This window comes from Muntiacus reevesi, chromosome 2, assembly GCF_963930625.1.
Source record: "Muntiacus reevesi chromosome 2, mMunRee1.1, whole genome shotgun sequence".
Taxonomy (NCBI): Eukaryota; Metazoa; Chordata; class Mammalia; order Artiodactyla; family Cervidae; genus Muntiacus; species Muntiacus reevesi.
The window spans coordinates 243,484,160-243,507,136 of NC_089250.1; positions in this window are offsets into that span (position 1 = coordinate 243,484,160).

A 22,977-nucleotide genomic window follows, 5' to 3' on the forward strand; every position below is an offset into this window, starting at 1 on the left:
TATAAAAGCCTTTGTGGGACCCTACACTGACCTAAAACATGAGTACCTCAGCAGACATTGAAGCCACTCGAATTGAAGAAGCAATAAGTCCCTATCTTTGCAATGGATTTACTTTCTCTTGGTTAATAGGGCATGGGGAAATATCCCTATGTTGACATCAACCACATAAATGTGACAAGAAAGGGATATTTTCCACTGCATGTACTGTAATATATCTCTATCAAAGGGTCTACATCTCCTTGCTTATGCAGGATGCATTAGCCAAGACTTCAGAAAATAAGTACCACAGGACACTTATATTGATCTGTTGCCAGGAATAGAGAATTACAGAAATGTAATCTAGTTCTTGAATAATTACTGCTAGGTGTTGGAGAGCTAATTCAAAAAACTCGGCCTTCCACAAAGGGGTCTCTGACTGGGTAATATTAGGTGTTCAAAGCAAAGCGAGCAACCTCTACCTAAAGAAACTGCTATGATCACTTGCAGTGTAAAATGGACCCCTTACCCAAAATTCAGTTCAGAGTTAGCAATGATACTACAAATGCACCAAGGTTTAAAATAGCTTATTTTGTACAGCAGAAACTAACATAACATTGTAAAGTAGTTATACTCCAATTTATAAAAAAGTTTGATGATTAAATAAGTGTGTGTGTGTATGTTCAGTCATGTCTGATTCTTTGCGATGCCATAAACTGTAGCCCGTCAAACTCTTCTGTCTGTGGGATTTCCCAGGCAAGAATACAGGAGTGGGTTGCCATTTCCTTCTACAAGGGATCTTTCCAACCCAGGAATCAAACCTGAGTCTCTTGTGTCTGCTGCATAGGCAGGCAGATTCTTTACCACTGTGACACCTTGTAAGCCCAATTATATAATTGAGTCTGTCAGTTATGGGATGAGCAGATTGTCTTCTCTAGCAGGTCAGTAATGGCTTGAGAGAACAAAGACTGGCATGAGTTTTCCTGTGGCTAGGAGGTGAGGCTGGGGTTAGGGCCCTCTGGTATGGCCTGGGACTTTCATGGTTTGACCCTCCTAGTTATACTGAAGGAGCACCCAGGTTTCCTTAGCTTGTCCAGTTATGGGACACAAGGAAAAGAGGCTTACAAGCTTCCTGCAGTTAAAAATAGATTTTTTAGATGGAATCAGAACTCTTCATTACAGAGATTGAGTATTGAAGATAAGCAAAGTCTGCATCCAATTCTTTTCTTGATCCTTCAAATTGAGCTGTCTGGTGATAGACGGCACTCTAGTCGATTCCTTATTTGCAATAAATCAAATGCTATTATTTATTCTAAGTAACAGTTCAGGTGATCTCCAGCTATCTTTGCTCCTCCTCAACCTGGATCAACTGTCTCATTTGCTTCTAACTCCCATATTTTCTCTGAATCCAGACTCTTGGCACAGTATCCACATTAGAAACATCTTATGGGAAGTGAAGTTTTGCAACATCCCAGAATTGGTGCCTGCAGCTTAGACATCTGCCATCTTTCAGAATCCTCAGCTGTGCTGATCAATTCAAGTTTAGTATCTCTACCCTCTTGCCATAACCTCTGCCTTAGATGAAGACTTCTCACTCTATCCAGGTGATACATGGGACTTCCTGGCCAGTGCAACTTTATCCTGAATTGCAGATGATGAATTTGAATACTGAGACTTCTTATGTTTTTGACTATGTCACCATCTCAGTCTTCTCTCTGCATGCTGTCACTTCAGTCGTGCCTGATTCTGTGCAACCCTATGCTGTAGTGTGCATCAATCATCCAATCATTCATGTATACTCACAGGCAAGGCAGTCTTATGCATACATCACTATTTTATATTTATAGGACACTCCTCTCTGATAGGCCTAGGTGGCTGTCTTGTATCTATCTCTCTTAAAAAAATATTGGATTATAGTGGATTTACACTGTTATGTTAGTTTCAGGTATACAGCAAAGTGTTTCAGCTATACATTATATATATTCATTCTTTTTTGGATTCTTTTCTCATATAAGTTATCACAGAATATTGACTAGAGTTCCCTGTGCTTATAGTAGGTCCTTGTTGTTTATCTATCTTATATAAAGTAGTGTGTGCATGTCAATACCAAGCTCCTGATTTATCCCTCTTTTCTCATGCATGTGTTTGTGTGAGAGAGGAAGAAAGCTCTGATATGAAGAAAGACCTAATGAAATACATGGGGAATGAGACTTATGAAAAGTAATTCATTTGTGGTAATGAAAAGATGTCTTTCTTAGAGCTTATGGCAGAGCACTTTGAGATATTAAGTACATTGTTAGAGGGAACATAAACAAAATTAAAACACAGACATAAAACAGATTACAACAGTGGGCTAAATGGAATTAGAATAGAAAAAAAGTATCTTAAAATTTGAAATGTGCTGTGCTGTGTATATTACATGATTCTAAGATAATTAGAATTTCATATTACGCTGGAGGTATCTGTTTTCTATAAAACTGTCTGAAATAGATCATCCAAACATTATGAACCATATATTTATTTTCCAGACTTGCCTATCTGTTAAACCCACAAGTAATGAAATTGAAAATCTACACATGAGAAAACCTTTTAATTATACAGAATAACACAAACACTAAACCAGAAAACAAATTTAAAAAACCTATTTAGAAATAATGTGTGTTACCTTTTCAAAGTGAACTCTGAGGCTGTGCATTTTCCTGGTGGAATTCCTCTCTCAATGGTTTGGTATTAATGGTATTTTGCTTTTTCCTCTCTTATGCCTGATTTTCTTTGGATGGAAAAATTATTTCCAAATACACTCCTGTCTTTAGGATATTTATAATGCTGGCAGTTATCTACCCTGTATGAGGCAGGCACTTCAGAGTGGAAGTAATATGTAATTTTCCAGTTTTACTACTGATATCTGCTTTCTTTGAAAGAAACTTGGTGGTTATTTGTTGCAAATTGGCTACAGTAAATAGAAAATATAAAAAATGTATTTTGTGGAATAAAACAGGGCTTCCAATAGCATGAAAAAAATATATGCAGGGGGCATTTTACATACAAGATAATTTTTGTGAATATACATTAATAACTCTTGCATACTTATTTTTTAATTATGAACATTGAACATGGACATATTTTCCCCAAAATATTTATTTCACAGACACAATTCTGTATATCTGTTCCACTGCATTTAAAATACCCTAAAATTTTCTTTTCCCTTGAAACAAATCTAAAAAATATGTAATAAGTAAACCCATCACCTGAGAAACAGATAAATAGCTACAACTGTAAAACATATATATGTATATATTTAACAGATGCACTTTAATGTACAATTTATAACAAAGAAATATGAAGATTGATGAAAGGATGGGACTATGACAACTAAGAAACAGAGATCCTGAGACCTGGTTCAGACACAGATTTTTTTTAAAGTAAGTTTTAACACCTTGAAATATCCATTTAATAACATTGTGATTAAATACATGGGATCTAAGGCTGTGGGTGGGCCATGAAAGAAGAGTACTATATTTTTTAATGGAAATTGAGTCCCATGTTACAGAATGAAAGAAAAGTAGTGTTTAAGATGGAAGGGACTCACAAATATGTGATATTACTCTTTTAATGCATAATCGTCTCTTCACAAGATGTCTGCTTGTATTAAAAAAGAAGCAAAGATAAGCTTCAAGGCACACCTAGAACCACATGAAATAAATTTAGTTTAGTCAGCACAGGATAACCATCACTTCATTGATTGTTGTTTAGCCACTAATCCATGTCTAACTCTTCTGCAACCCCATGGACTGTAGCTCTCCAGACTCCTCTGTCCATGGCATTTCCCAGGCAAGAATACTGGAGTGGGTTGCCATTTCCTTCTCCAGGGTATCTTTCAACCCAGGAATCAAATCCACATCTCCTGCACTGGAAGGCAGATTCTTTACCTCTGAGCCACCAGGAAAGCCCCATAATGATCACTCAGAGAAGATAATAAAAATAAAAGCAAAACCTACGATAGCCCAGTTTTTTGACTAAAGAAAGTTTCCAGACTTCAGTACAGGGAGAACTCAAACAGAGGTCAGTGGCCTTGCTGAGTTGGGAAGACAGAGTCTAGAATTTAAAGAAGCCAAGTTAACTCAAAGCTGAGCAAGTACTAGAGAGAAACTCCACAGATTGCTCCAGGTATCTACAAAACGATCCCCTTGGATTCTAAAATAAGCACTTCTCTGCACATCCATCTGAGGAACTTGAGACTTGAGAGGGAAACACCAGAAAAGAATAAAGAGAACAATCCAGATAGCTCACACATGGGCCAAAAGTTCATGTTTCTACCAGCCAGAATAGAAAGACCTCTTAGTGCAGGAAGCAATGTGTATTGTCCTCAGAATAGTCATAATTCAGAAGTGGAGTCATATTAGCTGCACTGGACAACCTTAACAAAATAAAAATAAAATTCAGAAGCATTAAACAGAATCCCAGTAACATTATGTATGCTCATGAACACAGAGCAGCAATATTTAAAGAAATATGAGAAATATGGCAAACTTCAGAAAATAAATCTAAGAAACAGAAAAATATAACCAGGAGAAATAACAGTCAATAGAAACAGACCTAACTGACAAAGATAGAGACAATTGCAGACAAGTATATTAAAACACTTAATATTTTCCATATGTCAAAAGAGTTAGAGAAAAGCATGGGGAACTATTTAAATAGAACTGATATAAATGAAAAGCACAGCATCTTAAATAAAATTTATATAGTATGAGATTGACATCAGATTAGACACTGCAGAATGATAGTTTAGAGTACTTAAAGATGTAACAGTGGGTGCTATCAAAATGAAACAATGAGAGAAAAACTATATTTACTATATTTTCTTACTTATAGTTAATATCATAATTGTCTCAGTGAGCTACAGAACAATCTGAAGTGGATGAATGTATATGTAGCTGAAGTTCCACGAGAAGAGGACATGAAGCAGAAAAAACATTTGAAGATATATCATGACCATGATTTTTCCAAATTTGTTAAAAATTGTTAACCTCCAGGCCCAAAATATTCAACAATCCCCAAGCAACAGAAACGTGAAGAAAACCGTAATTGTGAATTCCGTGATGGTCCAGTGGTTAGGACTCCACACTTTCACTACTGAGGTCACAGGTTCAATCCCTGATTGAAGAACTAAGATCCTGCAAGTCACACAGTTTGGCCAAAAAATAAAAAGAAAGAAAGGAAAAAATGACAACAAAATACACCCTGTCAAATTGAATAATCCCCAAAACAGCAATAATAAAACATTTGCAAGTAATAATCTTAAAAGTATCCAGAAGGGAAAAAATAAATATAACACATAAAAGAAGATAAAGAAATGACAGCAGACTTGTCACTAGGAACCATAAAAGGCCGAACACAGTGGATAGCATCTTTAGCATAGTTAGAGATAATGTTTGTAAACTTAGATTTCTATACCCTACAAAAATATCTGCAAAAGATAAGGTGAAATACTTTAACTTTTTTTTTCCTTAGACATACAAAAGGTGAGAGAACTCACCACTATACCACTTGCATGACAAGAACCATTACAGGCAGTGTTGTCCTCAGGATTAAGACAAATGATACCAGATGGAAATTTAGACATATCATAATTAACCAAGTAACTGTGAATAAACAAATAGACTACATGTCCTCCTCAGGAGAGGAATTGGGTGGATGTTGTGAGGTGTTTGTGTAGCAGTAAATGTCCTGATAATAAGAGAAAGGTTTGAATTGTGAACAATTTAAACATGTAATCAATAAACAAGAAACACATTTTTTCTTCCATGAACATGTTGAAATTTCTATATAAAGCAAGTATTCCTGAGTTCATATTTTCTTACTTATAGTTAATATCATAATTGTTGCCAAAAGGAACTCTGTCCTGAGAGACAGATCAGCATGTTTATCCTTCTTAAAGCTTTCTTGCCTGTTCTTTCTGCTGATTTATGTCATGAAAAATAATCTATACCACTCAGCTTGTATAGTGGAAGTGGGGATCAATATAGAACTATAGGACAAAATATAAGTAATATAAATACTATAGGGAAAGGGCAGTGAGAGAAATTGTAGTATAAGCTAAATTCCTTACTTTTAACAGCAGAGCCTCACTATAATAAAATTAGAGTTATATTATTTCTTTTGAAATATTTTTGCTTGTGTTAATATTAATTTGTAAAGTCTATATCATGCTTTCTGTTATGTCCTTTTTTGTCTTATTTTGCTAAAAGCAAACAAAATTATTTTAAATGAAATGATGTACCACTCTAATACACAGGAATACATAGAAACATCTATCATCTATTTATCACTTCTCCTGTCTTCATATCTACATGCAAAAATATTTAGCTCAGTCTCATCAGTATTAACCATGGTTATTTCTGGATGTTGAAAGTTGTGAAAGTTGTTTTCATCTTTTTTTTAATGTTACTATTGTTTAATTTTTCAAGATAATCAGCATACATCATTTTTATTTGAAAGCGGTTTATGGCTTAAAATTTCGTTTAAGACTTTTCAAAGTTTCTGGGGATAAGCTGGGGCTTAAATTAAGAAAAATTTTATACTTTTATAGTTAAAAGAAAGAAATCAAATTATATCTAGAGAACACTGAAACCTCTTGATGGAATTTATTTGATTTCAAACTTGTTAAGGAAAGCATATTAAATAGAAAAAGTAAACACCTCAGTGCACAAATGTTTATTTTTTAAAGTGAAAATTTAGAAATTAAATTATCTAACAATAAGCTAATAAAGAAATAATGAAACATAATTGAATAGAATATAATCCAATCATAATATTTATTAATTATATAAATCAATTTGAAAATGCTTAATATAATTTCTGTCAGCATCCAGTCCTACCTTATTGAAGACAGTATTTCTGACCATTGTTGGACTGTATCCTGCTATCTGCTCCCTCAAGATACAGGTATCTATTCAAAATCGACATCAAAATGTGTGATAAAACCAACCAGGAAATGATTGATCAGATTCTAGGTAACTTAAAGTTCTTACAGTTAATTAATCAGAGACATAAGCAGCTAAAAGTGTTAAAACTAAAATAAGTATGCAAAAATCAGAATATGTGTGTGTGTGAGAGAGGGAGAGCGACAGAGAGAAAGACAGAGAGAGAGTTTTTTAACACCATAAGAACTACCTGTGGAATTACCCAACCCAGGGGTCCTCAAGAGCCCTATTGTTTATTTACTTTTTTTAATTGGCATGTAGTTGATTTGTAATATTTTGTTAATTTCTTCTGTTCAGCAAAGTGATTCAGTTATACACACTTGTGTACTTTATATTCTTTTCCATTATGGTTCATCCCAGGATGTTAAATATAGTTCCCTGTGCTATACATTAGGATCTTGTTGTATATCCGTTCTTTATATAATGGTTTGTTTCTACGAACCCTGACCCCAGACTCCTAGTCCACCTCTCACCCATTCTTCCTTCCCCTTGGCAATGATAAGTCTATTCTCTGTGTCTCAAACAGCCCTGTTGCGATAGATTAGTTGATTATAATCAGCTCATAATGTGTTGCATTTAACATTATTTTGCATGATATAATTTCACATTAATTAGAGCAAATAATTAAAGAACATTGCTGTCGTTTTCATTTTTTTGAATTTTGCTGTGGTCACTTACCTGACAGAGAAGCAGAAAAGCTTTCAGCACCAGAATTTTAGCACTCAAGAGTACTATGTTATGGTGAGCCTATGAGTGGCTTTGATTAGGAGGGTGGCTGATAAATTAACATGGAGAACTGATGCTCTATCCAAAGCTTTTTTTTTTTTTTTTCCTCTACCGAGGATAAAGTTAATCCTCCTACAGGGACAGTGACTTTTTCAAGGACACATGACATAGGAAGTTACTTTCTGGTCTGTTTTCCTTCCAGCTCTTTGAATTCTCTCTGCCTTGTGTCCATGTAACATTATTGGGATCTGATCCAGAACGTTCAGGACAGTCATGGGAAATTCAGACCTCTAGGAGTGTCCTATGCAAGGGGCATGGGTCTGTTTCCATACCCTAATTATGGATACAACAAAATTGCTTTCAAAGAGGAACATCATTGCTCTCCTTTAATGTCTTCATTTATTCTTTCCTTGCCCTTTGGAGCTTCCATTAACTTTTCCAGGGGCTGAAATAATGGGGGGAGAAAAGATGTGCAAATTTTCTCACATTAATGGTGTGTCATGTATACATTTCAACTACTTTTAAGTATAATATGTTTTGGAAGCAGAGATGTCATCTTCAGACAGTAAGCAGTGGGAAGTTGTGAAACCCCTAAGTTAATATTATACTATATTTTTCACAAATCACATAAAAAATTCATAACATCTGATTAGTCTAAATATTTAATTAGGACTGAAAATATGATAGAGAAAAATAGTTAACACATGGAATTTTCTGACAGATAATCTGTTATCTACAGATTTTTTTATTGATGTCCCTGAAGCTATTGGGATGTTGAACCATTTACCAAATCTAAAGTCTGTGTGGCTTCTTTGGAGCAGATGGCAAGAAAGTTTGTCAATTGAGACAATTCATGGTATCCCAGTGACATTTATTTTTAAAATATTCATTGTTTATAAGGCCACCACAACACTTTTAGATTTTTAAGTAAGATTCAGAAATACTTCAATTTTAGTAGACTGTAAATGTGGCTTGCTATTTCAGGCACACAGTGCTTTTTAAAAATTGAATACTACATATAAAATCATAAGGGTTTAAAGAAGATAAACTAAGGTGATTTCTGTGGATTAGCATCTTGTCAGTTAGTAGCTGTTAAGCAAGTTAACCTGTCTGAGTTTCTGTTTACTCATTTCTACATGGATAGGATTTAGGTAAAATTTAGGAAATATTTCCAATATTTTTTTTAAAATGTGTTATTGAAAAGAAACCTATATATTTTTCTTATGTGTGGAAAGAAGAGCACTGTTTGATATAAATAAGAGGATCAGACAGAGAATGTACCTGGTTTCCATAAATGTGTTTATGAAACATACTTAACTGTGTTAGATAAAATGAGTCCTTTGTTGAGGTCAATGGCTTAATGTGGACCATTGTGTCAATAAGTTTCTGCTAAGAATGGTTTCATATAGAAAATGAGTTTTAACCCACACCATAGAGGCCTTGAGTAATCTGATTAACTAACGGGTGAGAAAGTTCATTGTTGCTACTTACGGGAAGTCTAGTTATGACTGTTGGTAGAAAGATTTCCTTTGAGGAGTATGGCTATTAGAAAATAGTAGGAGGCCAGTGATATTTCCTTCAGAGAATGACACACAGATGAGTTGATTTTAACATTTTTTGGCATGAAAACAGGAGATTAAATACCACTATTGCATATTTACTGTGTGCTACAAACTAAACTTGACGCATTACAAGCCTACGTCATTTCATCTTTCAAAATACCCTTCATGTAATGACAATAACACAAACACTAATACTGAGCAGTTTTTGCTACTTCTTTCTGGGCATTATTTTAAAATGTATGCATTCAGTGCTCAGAACAGCTCTTTGCCATGCCTAGTCACTCAGTCATGTCTGACTCTTTTCAACACCACGGACTGTAGCCCACCAGGCTCTTCTGTCCATGGGATTCTCCAGGCAAGAATACTAGAGTGGGTAGCCAATCCCTCCTCCAGGGGATCTTTGCAACCCAGGGATCAAACCCAGGTTTCCCACATTGCAGGCAGATTCTTTACTATCTGAGTCACCAGAGAAGCCCAAGAATACTGGAGTGGATAGCCAATCCCTTCTCCAGGGGGATCTTCACAACCCAGAGATTAGGGCTGGTCTCCTGCATTTGGGGCTGGGTCTCTTGCATTGCAGGCTGATTCTTAACCACTGAAGCCACCAGGGAAGTCCCAGAACAGCTCTGTAGGATAATCTAATTTAGAGATGAGAAACTGGCACATTACAAAAAAAAAAAAAAACAAACAAAAAACTTTACCCAGAATATAAATCTTATAAGTGGTGGGAACGAAATTCGAACCCAGAAGTTTACTTCCAGAGTGTGTGCTCTTAGCTACAGGCCATAATGCCTCTTAGGCAATATTATTTCTCTTCTATATTAGTTTATATTTGTGTTAACTTCTATACTGAAGTTCATAGAAGTTAAGTAATATGTCCCATCTCACAACTCAGAAGTGGAAGAGCTGAAATTTGAACTCAGAATGTCAATCATCAAGCCCATTTCCTTTCCTTTGTGAGCATTGAAAGATAATCTTCACAGCAACCTTTTTAAGGATGTGCTAAACAAGAAGGCCACTTCAGTGGTAGTATTGACCTTTATTTCTTTTTTAGAATTAATTTTTATTGGCCTATAGTTGTTTTATGATGATGTGTTAGTTTCTACTGTACAGCAAAGTGAATCAACTATATGCATACATGTATTTCCTCTTTTTTGAATTCCTTCCGACTTGTCACCACAGAGCATTGAGTAGAGTTCCCCATTCTATACAGTATGTTCTCATCAGTTATCTGTTTTGTAAATATCATATACATCAATCCCAAACTCCCAACTCATCTCACACCCTTTTCTCCCCCTTGGTATCCATACATCTGTTCTCTATGTCTGTGTCTCTATTTCTGCTTTGCAAGTAATATAATCTAGATGCCACTTACTCAGCCAAAACAGGAACAAAATTATGTCATTTATAGAGATGTGGATGGATGTAGAGACTGTCATACAGAGTGAAATAAGTCAAAAAGAGAAAAATATATATTGACCTACCTTTCTGGGCAACCTGTCTTTCTAAAGGTATGACATCATTGATACCTCAAATACTATATCTGACCATTGACTTATCACTCATATTCCAACAAACCAAGTCTTCTCATCCTTTACACCTCTTCTTTATAAAGCCCTACTTGCCTTCATTGTAATACCCAACATTTTTTGTATATTTTTTCTAAACATGTCAGTTATTATCTTCTTAGAAATCTTAAACACTTGCTGTTTACTGAGGACCATTATCTAGCAGGATAATTGATCATATATGTATGAATCTTCTCATTTGCCATTAAATTCTTATACCTTTTCTTTCTAATTTAATTCAACTATGAATAAAAGTCATATACTCTTTATCTATACTAAAATGAAAAATATTCCAAGTGCTCTACCTGGCAGAGTCAAAGGGTTTATTCCGTCTTTTGGATCTTTTTTTACCAAGGTCAGAGTGCTTGGTAAATCAGCCTCATTCCTGGGGCTCACAAATACTGAAGATAGACAGGTTTCTCATTTTTAGTCATTAACATCCCTGAACAGGGTCATCTTATGTCACCTTTAGAAGAAGACTTCGTGCCTCTTAGATGCCTTTGGTGGCATGTAAGTAAGGAAGAATCAGATTTACTTATAACACACAAACACAATAATATACACCACCTAAAATAATTCATTTAAGAATATATAAAGTACTCGTATTTCTCGTGACAGTCTTTAATAGTCAAAAATCCATCTTTATTTTTTCCAAAAACAGTGATAAGTATTGAGGCATCAGGACCAGTTTGTATTCTGAAGTCAGAAGCACGCACATCATGTAAGCTTTAACTTTTGCTTTATAGTGAACTTTGTATAGCTGGTAAGCCACTGTTTGTGTTCCCAGTAAGCTATATGTGTGATTTCTGTAATCAATGATCAAAATCTAAAATGTGCACGCACACACACACAAATATATTTCACATATTTGTTGGTTGAACCTACCAAGGTAAAAATCACCCCCAAGATACCCATTTTGACTACTGATTTCCCCAAGAATACGTATGGAAACTAAGAATATGAGTCTAAACCCCCAGCTCTGTTCATTAGATTTTCTTTGTGTCACATCAGTTCTTTTGAAATTTTTAATCAGCAGTATTAATAGATTTTTATATAATCAGAACTACTCTGAGTTTTTCTACAAAGACAAGGTGCCACTGTCTGAAAAGGTGAGTCTTCTAGCTGTGCTGTTTATTCTTCAAGAGAACAATGCTACTTTTTCCATTTAGACTGAGTTGACATGGGTTAGAAAGCATCATTCAACTTCCCCATAAGTTGCCCTAGAGAAGTAAAATTGGTATGACAAATGAAACCCTTTAGAGATATCTGAAAACATACATATCATGGAAATTGTTGTTTCCACATCTTGGCACTGTATTATTTATAAGTGTAATGTATGTGTTTGTGTGAGTGTGACGATAAAAGGGATTAGAGGACTAGTCAAGTCCTTTATTAATTTTCACATTTATAAAGAAATGATAAAGAAAATTAATTACATGTTTCTTTGACATTCTATTCTGGTCTCCCAGTGATAAAGTGCATTGGGGAAATAGAGGCAGTGTAATAAATACACTTTTGCCAAGACTTGCAGAAGAAACTAATGAAAGAAATATCTGGAGGAAAAGACCAAAGTCATGTAATTTCTGTAACCACAGGAGATCTTTTCATTAGCCTCCTCTTTGGTTCTTAATAGCTTACTAGATGCATCTGGGGACTGGTACTATGATTATCTCTGTAAAACTGCACTGTCTCTTTACTGATACATAGAACTTCCACCTGAATGAAGAGAAAAATTTCTATCCAATGTGCTTTATGTTATGATTAAGTTATTGCTGAGATAATGTCATGTTAAAGTTAAAAAAGAGAGAGAGGGCTTTCCAGGTGGCACAGTGGTAAAGAATCCCCCTGTCAATGCAGGAGACTGTGCCAGGGTCAAGAGGATCCCCTCAAGTAGAAAATGGCAACAGGACTAAACAGGCTAAACGCAAGGAAAACAAGATTTAGATACATTATAGTCAAAATGATGAAATCCAAGGTGAAGATAAATTTTAGGAGATGGTGTCTTTTCAACAAACCATGTAGGAAATATTGAATATTATAATTTAACTTCAACCTAAATCTTATACCATATAGACACATTAATTCAAACTGGGTCATAAATATCAATGTAAAAATGTTAGCTATAGAACTGTCAGAACAAATTATAAGGGAAAATACTAATAACTTTTGTTGCTGTTCAGTTGCTCAGTCAAATCCAACACCTTAAGTCCCAAAGGACTGCAGCACGCAAGGCTTCGCTGCCCTTCACCATCTCCCAGAGCTTGTTCAAACTCATGTCCATTGAGTCAGTGATGCCATCCAAGCATCTCATCCTCTATTGTTCCCTTGTTCTCTTGCTTCAATCTTTCCCGGCATCAGAGTTTTTTCTAATGAGTTGGCTCTTCACATCAGGTGGCCAAAGTATTGCAGCTTCCGTTTCAGCACCAATCCTTCCAATGAATATTCAGGGTTGATTTCTGTTAGGATTGACTGGTTTGATCTCCTTGTGGTTCAAGAGACTCTTAAGAGTCTTCTCCAACACCACAGTTCAAAAGCATCAGTTCGTTGGTATTCACCCTTCTTTACAGTCCAACTTTCATATCCGTACATGACTACTGGAAAAACCATGGTTTTGACTATAAAGGCTTTTGTCAGCAAAGTAATCTCTCTGCTTTTAATTACTTTGGCAAAGGCTAACACTTCTTAAATATAGCAGTAAAACATGATCCATGCAAGAAAAACCATAGATAAACTGAACTTTGTAATAATTAAAAGCTTTTGCTATATGAATGACTCTGTTAAGAAAGTGAAGTAATAGACGGCTAACGAGGAGAAAGTATTTGTAAGTCATGTTTCCAATAAAAGACTTGTTTCCGGGCTACATAACTCTTTCCGGGCTACATAACTCTTTAAATTCAGTAGAAAACAAGCAAACAAAAAAGAAAGCAAAGAAAAAACATTTAGAAAATGGAATAATGACTAGGACTAGTTAGACACTTCACCAAAGAAAACATGGAAATGGCAAATAAACACATGAAAAGATGCTCAACATTTTTGGCCAGCAGGAATTTTCAAATTAAAACCAAGTGAGATATCACTATAGACTTACTAAAATATTAGTGTTAAAAGTACTGATAATGCTGAATGATGGTACATATGTAGAGATACCAGATCTCTCATTAACTGCTGGAGTGTATGCAAAATGGTATATCCACTCTGGACACCTGATGGGGAGTTTCTTAAAAATCTAAACAAGCACCACATGTTTCAGCAATTTTACTCCTGAGTTAGACATCCTAGATCAATTCAGTTCAGTTGCTCAGTCGTGTCCGACTCTTTGTGACCCCATGAATCACAGCACGCCAGGCCTCCTTGTCCATCACCAACTCCCGGAGTTTAATCAAACCCATGCCCATCGAGTCGGTGATGCCATCCAGCCATCTCATCATCTGTCGTCCCCTTCTCCCCCTGCCCCCAATCCCTCCCAGCATCAGGGTCTTTTCCAGTGAGTCAACTCTTCGCATGAAGTGGCCAAAGTACTGGAGTTTCAGCTTCATCATCAATCCTTCCAATGAACACCCAGGACTGATCTCCTTTAGGATGGACTGGTTGGATCTCCTTGCAGTCCAAGGGACTCTCAAGAGTCTTCTCCAACACCATAGTTCAAAAGCATCAATTTTTTGGCACTCAGCTTTCTTCACAATCCAACTCTCATATCCATACATGACCACTGGAAAAACCATAGCCTTGACCGGATGGACCTTTGTTGGCAAAGTAACGTCTCTGCTTTTTAATATGCCATCTAGGTTGGTCATAACTTTCCTTCCAAGGAGTAAGTGTCTTTTAATTTCATGGCTGCATGTCTTAAAAGACAACCTAGATAAATTGACTTAAATTCACACAGAAAACTGGACATGAATGTTCACAGAAGCTTTATTTATAATAACCCAAACAGGGAACAATCTAAATGTCCTTCAACAGATAAATGTATAAATAAACTCTGGTACATCTATATACAATGGACTACTAGTCAGCAATAAAAAAGAGCTAACTCTCAGTAAATGAAACAAATCAGATGGATCTCAAGGGCATCATTATAAAAAGTCAACCCCCAAAAGTTATACACTGTATATTTTCTTGTACATGATGTTTTCTCTTTAGCAAAATTAAAGAAAAGAGATGTTACACATAAATTTAAATACTGGTTTCCTGAGTCTGCTGCAAAAAAAAAAAAAAAAAAAAAAAAAAGCACAACTTTGGTAGCTTAAAACAAAGAAAATATTTTCTATTACAGTAAGTTCTGGAGGCCAGAATATTGAAATCATAATGACTGAGCTGAAATCAAGATGTTAGCAGAGCATGTATTGTCCATTGGGATAATTAAGGATGCCTTCATCATCTCAAGATCTTTAATTTAACCACACCTGCAATACCTCTTTTGTCATATACTATTCACGAGTCACAGAGGTTAGGATGTGGATTTTTTCGGAAGGCCATTTGTCAGTCTATCAAAACATAACAAAAAAGAAAGTGTATGCAATAACTTAAGAAATCAAAGATCAGATTATATTCCATGTCAGTCAACTTCCTGGTTTTGATAATGTATTATAATTATAGACGATTCTGCTTGACAATTTAAAAAGCTGGGAGATAGGCACATGAAAACTCTCTATACAATTTTTCAACTTTCTGTGAGTCAATAATTATTGCAAAACAAAATGTTAACCAAAAAAGAGAGCAAGGACAAGCACGCATTACATGCAGGGCACATGATACAAGCAATGGTTGACGTGGGTCAGCAGATTCTACATGAAATTGCATCTTCAAAAGAGGAAGAGAAAAAATAAAACCTATAAACTCAATAGCCCTTATGTAGCTACACAGCCTTCAAGGGTGAAAGAAGAATAATGTTTTTAATGATGTTTTTGGATAGGAAAAATATCTAAGATAAATAACACTAGATTGCCATTGGACCTGCACTATATAGCAAGTGAGAGAGAATATACCCAAGATGGAAATTCAGATTTCCAGGCAGGAAAAAGAGCATCATAAATGTTAAATATGTAGGTAAATGTCAAATATTGCACATTTCTATGCATTTTATTCTCTTAATCACTTGAATGATGTAGAGTTATATTAAGCAAGATTATCTCTTTACACTGTAAAATTTATAATATAGTTATGTGTAATGATATGACAATAAGCATAAATGATGGATGGAAGAGACTAAGTAAACTATACAAAAATATACAAGATATTTTACATTAAGTAATACAGTATAAAACATTTTTTAATGTGAAAAGGATACCTGTTGCAACTTGAAAGCAACATCTATAAAAATAAATCAACAAAGTAGAGTCAAATGGCCAACAGAGGAATTAAAAGGGAAGACTTAAAAACAGACAGACACACACAATATTATATGGTAAATAGTCCATCAAAAAAGTCCATTAACAGATTGGATATTTTTAAACAAGTCTCAAGTATGTAACAATATGTTGTCTAAGAGATGTACACTTTATGTATAAGTATAGAAAGCTTGAAAGTAAGCAATTGGGAAAGTAAACAATATATGTATTTCATCCAGTAACCATAAGGAACCAGGGAATCCAGGGGATATTAATTTCATGGAAAACAGACTTCAAGACAATGTGTTTACAAAGAGATAATGGGAACATATTAACGATAAATTAATTTTATCATTATCATTTATCATCCAGGTCAATTCACCAGGAAGACCTAACAGGCAAAACATGTAGGGGAAGACTAAGAGATTTTAATAATACATGAAGAAAGGCTGACAGAACTCAGTGTTCAATACATAAATCTATAATTGAATGTGGAGGTGTTAATATCCCTGTCTCAATAATTGGAAAACTATACAAAAACTTTTAAAGACTGAACAATATAAACCATGTTTATCTAATCAAAATGTCACCCAAATAATGCAAAATTTATATTCTTTTCAAGTGCAGTGGAATGATAACTAAATGATCCTGTATCAGCATATACTGTAAGTCTCAGTAAATTTCAATATATTGTAATCTTACAGAGCATGATTTATGACCAAAAAAATGGATTATATAAGTAAATCAGTAATAAAAAGATAAACAGGAAAATAGTTGGAAAGTGATGAAAATCCTTCTAAATAAATCACTGTACAAATAAGAAATAATAAAAAATGTTATGAATGATTTTAAACAGAATGATAATGAAAATAGAATGTATTTTCAGTTTGCAGAGTGCAGCTAAGGAATGAGTGCTTAAAGGGAAATTTAGAGCTATAAATGCCCACAATAGAAAATAAAAAATGTTTAAAATCAATGATCTAAGTTTCTATTTTATGAAGCTTATAAAAATGAGCAAATTAAACCTAAAGTAAGTAGAAGGAAGAAAATTAATTACAAGAAGTGAAATTAATAGACAACAAATGGTAGAGAAAATTAACAATACTAAATGTTGGATATCTTCAATAATAAAGTTTATTAAGCTCATAGGAATAGCAATCAAGTAAAAATAAAAACTATATAGCCAGTATGTAAGGAGCTTGAAAGTTGCCACTCCATCCTAACAATAAGTAAAAAGGTGGACTAATGGGAAAAATCAAAACCTCTTCTTAGATCTATCAGAGAAGTGAGTTACAGAGCACCCTGCTGTCCCCAGAACTGAAGAGAAAGACAGAAGGATATGTGGAAAGTCACAAGTTACCAGAGCAGAAACACAGAAGCAGAAACTTGCACTGGGAATATCATGTCTGGATTTCAACAAGGAGTATAAGGTACACTAAGAGACAAAAAGCACAGTTTTCAAAAGCTGAACAAACATCAAGGCAGAATCAGATATGTTTAGGAACATTGACATTATCAAACTAGGAATGAAAAAAAAAAGCCAAACTGATTTTTGTGCTAACAACTACAATGGTAAAAGTAGATAACAAACAAGAGCAATTGTTTATGTAAGCCAAGAGTGGTAATTCCAAGAGAGAACAAAATGAAATGGTAGAGTTCAGAAACACTATAACAGAATATGAAGAATGCCTTTGATAAACTTATTGTTATACTAGATATAGCAAAGGAAAGGATCTCTGAGCTTGGACATATGTAAATAGAAACTTCTAAGATGGGAAAAAAAAAAAAAAAAAAGAGGAGAAAGACTAAAATCACACAGCGGCAGAATATCCAAGATCTGTAGGACAACTACATGAAGTGTGATATACCCAGAATGGGAGTACAAGAAAGGAAGGGAATCTATATTTCAAGTAATGATGACAGAGAATTTCCCCAAACTGATATCAGATACCAAAGCAAATATCCAGGAAGCTCAAAGGACATTAGGAAAGATAAATAGGAAAAAAAGAAAGAAGAAGAAAGGAAAGAAAGAAAGAAACTATGTGTGTGGGTATATCATATTCAACCTTTAGAAAATAAAATATGAAGAAAATATTTTTAAATCCATCAGAGCAGGGGAAACACATAATCTATAGAGGAGCAAAGATTAGAATCACATCTGACTTCTCCTCAGAAACCATTTAAACAAAAGGAGTCAAGAGTCACTTTTTAAAGTAATGGAGAACATTGGGGTGCACGTGTCTCTTTCATTTCTGGTTTCCTCAGTGTGTATGCCCAGAAGTGGGATTGCTGGGTCATATGGCAGTTCTATTTCCAGTTTTTTAAGAAATCTCCACACTGTTTTCCATAGCGACTGTACTAGTTTGCATTCCCACCAGCAGTGTAAGAGGGTTCCCTTTTCTCCACACCCTCTCCAGCATTTATTGCTTGTAGACTTTTGGATAGCAGCCATCCTGACTGGCGTGTAATGGTACCTCATTGTGGTTTTGATTTGCATTTCTCTGATAATGAGTGATGTTGAGCATCTTTTCATGTGTTTATTAGCCATCTGTATGTCTTCTTTGGAGAAATGTCTGTTTAGTTCTTTGGCCCATTTTTTGATTGGGTCATTTATTTTTCTGGAATTGAGCTTCAGGGGTTGCTTGTATATTTTTGAGATTAATCCTTTGTCTGTTGCTTCATTTGCTATTATTTTCTCCCAATCTGAGAACTGTCTTTTCACCTTACTTATAGTTTCCTTTGTAGTGCAAAAGCTTTTAAGTTTCATTAGGTCCCATTTGTTTAGTTTTGCTTTTATTTCCAATATTCTGGGAGAAACACGTGCACCCCAATGTTCATCGCAGCACTGTTTATAATAGCCAGGACATGGAAGCAACCTAGATGCCCATCAGCAGATGGATGGATAAGGAAGCTGTGGTACATATACACCATGGAATATTACTCAGCTGTTAAAAAGAATTCATTTGAATCAGTTCTAATGAGATGGATGAAACTGGAGCCCATTATACAGAGTGAAGTAAGCCAGAAAGATAAAGAACATTACAGCATACTAACACATATATATGGAATTTAGAAAGATGGTAACAATAACCCTATATGCAAAACAGAAAAAGAGACACAGAAGTACAGAACAGACTTTTGAACCCTGTGGGAGAAGGTGAGGGTGGGATGTTTTGAAAGAACAGCATGTATATTATCTATGGTGAAACAGATCACCAGCCCAGGTGGGATGCATGAGATAAGTGCTCGGGCCTGGTGCACTGGGAGGACCCAGAGGAATCTGGTGGAGAGGGAGGTGGGGGTGGGGGATCGGGATGGGGAATACGTGTAACTCTATGGCTGATTCATGTCAATCAATGTATGACAAAACCCACTGAAATGTTGTGAAGTAATTAGCCTCCAACTAATAAAAAAATTAAAAAAAAAATAAAGTGTTAAGCAGTTTAGTGACCAAAAAAAATTAAAAATAAATAAATAAAAAACAAATGCACAAATAAAAAAAAAATAAAGTAATGGAGAGAGGCAGAGAAACAAAAACGCCAGCCTAGAATACCGTATCCTGCAAAATTTTCCTTCAAAAGTGAAGGAAATTAAGTCTACCTCAAACAAAAATTATTGGAATGCATTGCCAGTGGATCTACCTAGAAAGCAAAGTTAGAAGAAGTTCTTTATAGGGAAGGAAAATAATAAACTTGTATCTATAGACAGAAAGAGACAACACTCAGGAAGGATTAAGAGAACTAAAAGCATTTATTTTTTATTCTTAATCTGACAAATATCAACAACCTCAGATATGCAGATTATACCACCCTAAGACCAATAGTGTGAAGAGGAAAGAGCCTCTCCATGAAGGTGAAAGAGGATAGTGAAAGAGCTGGCTTAAAACTCAGAATTCAAAAAACTAAGATCTTGGCATTTGATCACATCACTTCATGGCAAATAGATGGGGTAATGGAAAGAGTGGCATATTTTATTTTCTTGGGCTCTAAAATCACTGCAAATGGTGACTGCAACCATGAAATTAAAAGATGCTTGCTCCTTGGAAGAAAGCTATGACAGACCTAGATAGATTAAAAAACAGAGATATCACTTTGCCAGCAAAGGTCTGTCTAGTGAAAGGTATGGTTTTCCCAGTAGTCATGTATGGATATGAGAGCTGCACAACAAAAAGGCTGACTGGAGAATTGATGCTTTCAAACTGTGGTGCTGGAGAAGACTTTTGAGATTCCTTTGGACAACAAGGAGATCCAACCAGTCAATCCTAAAGGGAGTCAGTCCTGAATATTCATTGGAAGGACTGATGCTGCAGTTGAAGTTCCAGTACTTTGACAACCTGACGTGAAGAGCCAACTCATTGGAAAAGATGCTGATGCTGGGAAAGATTGAAAGCAGGAGAAGAAGAGGGTGACAGAAAATGAAATATTTGAATGGCATCACCGACTCAATGGACATGAGTTTGGGCAAATTCCAGGAGTTAGTAAAGGACAGGGAAGCCTGGTATGCTGCATTCCATAGGGTCCCAAAGAGTCAGTCACAACTTAGCAACTGAACAACAACACAATCTGACAAATATCAGTTTCTTTAAAAGAAATAGCAGCAAGTATATGTAATATAAATTACACATATTAATATCTGTATCTTGTGTATATGCTTATATATAAGTGAAATGAATGACAGCAATGATACAGAAGGGAAAACAAAAATTATAGAATTATTTTGATAGTATAAAGTACTTACACTACACATGAAGTAGTATCATGTTATTTGAAAGTTATCTGGACTTGGATTAATTGTAATTAGCCGAAAATGTATATTGCAAACTCAAGGGCAACCAATTAGAACTAAGAAAGGAAACAACTGATATATAAGGAACTAAGAGAAAATGGAATCATATTAAATGCTCAATTAAGACAATAAAAGGCTGTAAGAGTGGAAGAAAAAATAAGAAGAATAAGGACAAGAAGTAGAAACCAATAATAATTTTGGTAGATATTCCTTCAACTATTTCAGTACTCCCTTTGAATGCCAATGGTCTAAATGCACAGATTAAAAGACAGAAATTGCAGGGCTTCCCTGGTGATCTAGTGGTTAAAACTTTGCCTTCCACTGCAGGGGATGTTGGTTCAATCCCTGGTTAGTGTGCTAAGATCCAGTATGCCATGCAGCCAAAAAAGGAAAACAAAATAGAAACAATACTGTAACAAATTCAATAAAGACATTAAAACTTGTCCACAACAACAAAAAACATTTTTTTAAATCAGAAATTGCAAAGCATATCAAAAACATGATCCCACTAAATATTTTCAAGAAATCCACTTTAAATATAAATTCACATGTAAAAAAAAAATTCACATGTAAATTAAAAGTGTAAGTGGAGAAAATTATGCCATCCTGACAGTAATCAGAAAAAGTCAGAGGTGGCTATGTCAATTTTAGACAGAACAGACTTCAAAGTAAGGAAAGAAATAATTTTCTTTCTTTTCCTTTTTTCTTTTCCTTTGGTATTCATGACTAGATTGTTTGCATTCTCCTGGTTCCTGATTTCATTTTAATTCTCTGATTTATGTCTGGAGAAGCTATACTATATTAGGAAATAATCATGTTTATCAGTCATTCATTGAGAATATGTAGCATGTATCTGAAAAAATACATACACAGACAAGTACATACAGATGCAAACACATACGTGTATTGGCAACAACCGACAGAAGCTTGATCTCTCCAAGATCCTAAGCAGTTCCATTTTGAATGGATGAAACTATTAATTTAGTTAGTTTAGTCGCTCAGTCATGTTCGGCTCTTTGCAACCCCATGGACTGCAGCATGCCAGGCCTCCCTCTCCATCACCAACTCCCAGAGTTTACTCAAACTCATGTCCATCCAGTCGGTGATGCCATCCAACCATCTAATCCTTTGTCTTTCCCTTCTCATTCTGCCCTCAATCTTTCCCAGCATCAGAGTCTCTTCAAATAAGTCAGCTCTTTGCATCAGGTGGCCAAGTATTGGAGTTTCAGCTTCAACATCAGTCCTTCCAATGAATATTCAGGACTGATTTCCTTTAGGATGGACTGGTTGGATCTCCTTGGAATCCAAGAGACTCTCGAGTCTTCTCTAAGACCACAGTTCAAAAGCATCAGTTATTCGGTGCTCAGCTTTCTTTATAGTCCAACTCTCACATCCATACATGACTACTGGAAAAACCATAGCCTTGACTAGACTATTAATAGATGGTACTATTTGCAAAAGAAAAAAAATGGTAGAGAAGCAATCATTAATTTAATGTTGAAAATTTCTGTAACTTATTTTGTTCTGTCTTTTGCCTTTAGAAGACATCTTTTCTCTGCTTTGGGTATCATGTCAGTGGGTCTTGAAGCACTGGCTTGTGGTGGTGAAACAATCTGGTAGCCTCATCCTTCCTTCTTTTCTCACTTCAACTTACAATCTGCCTTCTCAGTTCACAAGGCACTGAGTCACAGAAAATCTCGGTGATTTATGTGAAGTCTTACCTCAAGTAGTGCTCTCTCTGGTGTCATTCTGTGATGTTGACTTTTTTTTTTTCTTGTCATATCTTGTTATCAAGATATTTCATCTTTGTAAATAATTCTGGATCTTGACACTTATTTCCAGGAAGTTTCCTGGAAGTTTGCATCTTGCTTTCTGAACTGAAGAATTCTAAGTCAACTCTCAAGTTCCCTCCATTTTTGTTGTGGCCTGAATTCTCTATTTTTCAAAGACTGCTTTCCTTTATGACGTAAAGTCATGCATTTCTCCTTCCCTGGTTACACTGATAATATGGCATTAAGTTCCATTCTGTTTTGCTATTGATGTTGTA